Raw genomic sequence first — 5,000 nt, 5'->3', positions numbered from 1 at the left:
GGCCGACGCCATTTTGAATTTGCCATCACAACCACCACCATTGGAAGACGGCGGGAAGAGGAGTCGGAGTCGCCACCTTACAACGGTTAAAGAATTTTCCGTCGGTGGGGACTGGAGCGCGTTCGCCTGCCGCTTCTTGGCGGCGGTACGCACAGCAAGATGGACCGATGCGGAGGCTTTGGAGGTGTTGCCGACTCTCCTGGACGACGAATCTGTCCGATTCTTCCGTTCCATAGCGACCGATAAGAAGGCAACTTTATGTGGTGTTTTTCAAGAAATGGCCGATGCTTATGAGCCACCAGATGATGCGCATCGGCGATTCGCTCAACGACAACGAGCACCAGAGGAGTCGCCCGTGGCGTTCAGGGGTGCGGTGCTGGAGCTGGCCATGGCAGCTTATCCTGAGACGCCACAGGACCTGCTTGAGCCTCTCATATTAGGGAAAATGTTGGAGCTGTCTCGGGATCTAGGGATCCCCATGCCTGTGTGTGGGCATGAGAAGCTAACTTCCCGGATGGCTGCTAAGTGTCTCGATGCGCAATTCAACCTCCGTCGCTGGAAACAAGTGACGGCGTGGACGGGGGGGCCCGTCAAAGATGGGGATGCGCTGGGATGGAACCCTGCGCAGGCCGTCTATGTTCCGGATGACCGGGGCCCTCAACAACTGACGGCCGCCTCCGCTCCATGGACGGGACGCGGCGGGCCGAGACCGCGCGCGGTGCTACCAGAACGGGGCCGTCAGGAGGCGAGGCCTGCGCTTCGGCGCAACGAGGCCGAATGTTTCCGCTGCGGGCGTAGGGGCCACTACGCCAGAGACTGCTGGGCCCGCTTCCCGGCTCCGCCGCAGCAGGAGGCCTCGGCACCGGTCAAGTCGGCTAAAGATCCTCCGAAACAGGCATGTCGGCACGCACCAGACACTCGGCAAGGCTTTCCACCTCACCCACCACCTGTGTTGCGCGATCCTATTGTTGTTGTTAAAGAAAGGCCATCGACGGGGCCTTGTCATTCAGTTACGCAGTGGCGCAAATTGGCACGGAGAGTTGTCGCGGCCGCTACGGGTTCGTCCACTGTACCGGGGTCCATACAAGGTGTGGACGTGCGCATTTTGGTCGACTCGGGGGCGTCTGCGACTATTATATCGGATGTCATTTTCCATCTGTTGGGCATTCCGTCGGGGGCTGTGCGTCCGGTTTATGGGTCGTGCGTCGCTGCGAACGGGGGTAGCATGGGCATCGTGGGTCAGGTGGATGCTAAGATATCTATTGGGGATGTGTCGGCCTCGGGTGTTGTGTTGATATCGAGATCTTTGGCGGTTCCTTGTTTGTTAGGCACCGATTTTTTGGCTAAGATGCCCATTTTGATCAAAATCAATGAGAATTGTATTGAACTGCCGGGGGGCCGTCAAATCTCGTTTCTGCCGTCGCCCTGGGGGCGACCTGCTTCGGCCGTACAAGTGCAGGCGCTGTCCGTCGCATCTGTGGACATCCCACCTGGTACACAGATGCTTATACCCTTGCGGTATCGGAAGCCCCTGCCTGATCGGCTAGGAGCAGTAGGGGTCTTGTTGTCACCGTCCGCCACGATAACAACCGGGTTGGCGTTAGTGGGGGCACAGACCATCGTCCGGCCGGATCAATTACCGTTTTTACAGGTGCTTAATGCGGGGGGAGAAAACGTCCGTGTCCCGGCCGGTACGGTTGTGGCACATGCCACTACGGCGTTTGCGACCCATGGTTGTCCACATAGCCGGGGAGTTGTTGCTGGGGTTTCCGAGCCAAGGAGTTCGGATGATCGTTGGGTTGCTCAATTATGTGACGAAAATTCTTCCCTGTCCATGGAGCAACGTGGTGCGCTGCGTAAATTGTTGTTGACATATTCCGATGTGTTCAGCTCCGATGATTTGGATTTGGGCCGCACTTCCTTGCTTTACCATCACATTGAGACGGGCGATGCTGCCCCTATTCGATTAAATTCGCATCGGATGAGTCCTGCGGAGCGAGAACACGTACGGGGGGCAGTGGAAGACATGTTGGCTGCGGACATTATATCGCCATCTAACAGCCCATGGGGCGCTCCAGTCGTCTTGGTTAAGAAGAAGGATGGCAAATTGCGATTTTGTGTTGATTTCCGCAAATTGAATAAGATATCGGTGGCAGATGCGTACCCTCTGCCGCGTATGGATGACTCCCTCGACGCATTGTCGGGGGCTAAGTTCTTTTCCACACTGGACCTCTCTTCGGGATTTTGGCAGCTTCCCCTTGACGAGTCCTCACGGGAGAAAACCGCATTCCGTACGCCTCAGGGGTTATTTCAATTCAACTGTCTCCCGATGGGATTGAATGCGGCCCCTGCTACATTTCAAAGATTGATGGAGCTCGTTTTGACGGGGTTGCAGTGGGAGACATGTCTTATATATTTGGACGATATCATTGTCTTCAGCCGCACATTCGATGAACATTTGACGCGGCTGGAGACAGTGTTTACGAGGATGCGTTCTGCCAAATTGAAATTCAAACCAAAGAAATGTCACCTACTGCAACGGTCCGTCCGCTATTTGGGGCACATTGTGAGCGCTGAGGGAGTGTCCACGGATCCGGAAAAGACGGCGTGCGTCCGGGATTGGCCGACTCCGGCCACCGTGGGGGATGTTCGGCGGTTTTTGGGATTTGCCTCGTATTACCGAAGATTCGTGCCGGGTTTTGCGACGATTGCGAGGCCTTTGCATCTCCTTACGGGTAAAGGACGGAAGTTTGTTTGGGGACAGCCGGAGGAGGCGGCCTTTCGGAGTCTGCGTGATCTATTGGCCACGGCCCCAACATTGGATTATCCCGATTTCGATCACCCATTCATTCTTGATACGGACGCGAGTGACACAGGTATTGGGGCGGTGTTATCACAGTCTAAAGGGGGTGTAGAGCGTGTCGTGGCGTATGGTAGCCGAGTCTTGTCTCCTGCGGAAACCCGCTACTGTGTCACTCGCAGAGAACTATTGGCGGTTGTTTTTTTCCTACGGCAATTTCGACCATACCTCTACGGTCGTTCTTTTATTGTGCGTACGGATCATGCGGCCTTGCAATATGCCCTTAAAATTGACCAGCCATCCGGACAGTTGGCACGTTGGTTGGACACGCTACAGGAATTTTCCTTCCAAATTCAACATCGGAAGGGTGTGCGCCATGCGAACGCTGACGCACTTTCCAGATTACCGCGGCGCGCCCCTTGTAAATGTGAGTCGGGGACGCATAGGTGTTCGCCGATTCCAAACCCCCCTCAGCCGCTCACGCTGGCCGTCGAGAAGTCGGACACTCCGATGGAACCGGGACCGGCTGACGGGGTTTTGAATCTGCCGCGGTCTGTCTGGATCCGGGAACAGATGATGGATGAGTCATTGGTGTCCTTGCGGAAGCGGTCTGCTAAGGACAATGGGAGTCCGAGTACGGCTGTGGGGCCGCAAACCGCTCTCCGAGATGGTCTGCTTATGTGGCGGGAGGGGTTCCAGGAACGTTGGCGCCTGGTGGTACCAACGTCCTTGCGGTTCGAGTTGATTAGAACCCTCCATTGTGACACTCTCTTACATTTAGGGGTGCAGAAGACCTTGTTGACGTTGCAACGTCATTATTTTTGGCACGGCATGGCGACAGATGTCGTAGGGCACGTGCGCGCTTGCCCTGCGTGTGCACAACGTAAGCCGCCGAAACATCCTTACGTGCCGCCTCTCCAGTCGATTCAGGTGTCTCGAGTCAATGAATTGGTGGCACTGGACATATTGGGACCTTTTCCACCATCGGCGAGGGGTAATAAATATTTGCTGGTAGGGGTTGAGTACCTCTCCCGTTGGCCGATGGCCTGGCCGTTGCCCGATCAGTCGGCCGCGGCCATTACCGACGCCTTTTTGTTTGGGTATATTATGGATAAGGGGGCGCCTGAGAGACTCCTCACGGACCAGGGCAGGAATTTCTCTTCTAAATTTTTGGCGGAAGTGTGCGCGGGCCTTGGGACTAAGAAAGTACGGACATCCCCATACCATCCGCAGACGGATGGTATGGTTGAACGGCTGAACAGGACATTGTCTGCCATGCTTTGCCATACCGTGAGTGAACAACAATCAGATTGGGATCTGCACATCCCCGGGGTGCTTTCGGCGTACAGGATGACGCCTCATGCGGCTACAGGATATTCGCCGTTTTACCTTATGTATGGTCGGGAAAACGTGCCGCCGGTGGATGTGCAATTGGGAACTGGGGTGAAGGGACCTCGGAAACCACTTCCTGAATACATCCAGGACACGGTTCGCCGAGTCACGGAGGCGCGGGAGAATGCCCGCGTGGCTACGGCCAAAGCCCAGGCCCGGAACGAGCGATATGCGCGACGGTCTGAGGGGGAGTGCCCTTGGAAGGTTGGGGACCTAGCCTGGCTTCATTGTCCACAGGTACGTCCGGGGACCTCGCCGAAATTGCACAAACCCTGGCATGGTCCCGTACGCCTCATTGCGGTTCCCAACCCACAGACAGCACGCGTCCAGATTGGGTCTCGTCGCTGGGTTGTGCATACGTCGCGCTTGAAACCATATGTTGCTCCCTTACATGATGCGTCATCTCCCAATATTGCCTTGCCGGGGTCTGTTGCTGCTGACTCTCCCCTGCCTGCGTCCATTGATCTCGCTAGAGCGCCTGTCGTACCTGTTCCAGACAGGCCGGCCGTGACATTGCGGGGGACGAGGGGCCCTGCTCGGAGGACGCCTGCCAGGTCTGCGGGACCTTCGAGCCCTGCAGCCCTTCCGACCCAGCTGCGGGCACGGTCACAGGACAAGCCCAAGACTAACTCTTTAGAGACACGGGACGGCGGTGGACTTCCAGCTGCGACAGGGGGATTACCCCCTGTCGTTCCTCGACTTTCATCGCGTTCCCGTTCTGCGAGTGGGCCGCCGACCGTCCGGGACGGGCCGGCGACCCGCACACGTTCCAAATCGCTTACGTTTCGTTGATTGTTGCTGTCTTGTT

The sequence above is a fragment of the Lampetra fluviatilis genome, chromosome 22, assembly GCF_964198595.1.
Source record: "Lampetra fluviatilis chromosome 22, kcLamFluv1.1, whole genome shotgun sequence".
NCBI lineage: Eukaryota > Metazoa > Chordata > Hyperoartia > Petromyzontiformes > Petromyzontidae > Lampetra > Lampetra fluviatilis.
Note: the sequence above shows the minus strand (reverse complement) of the source record.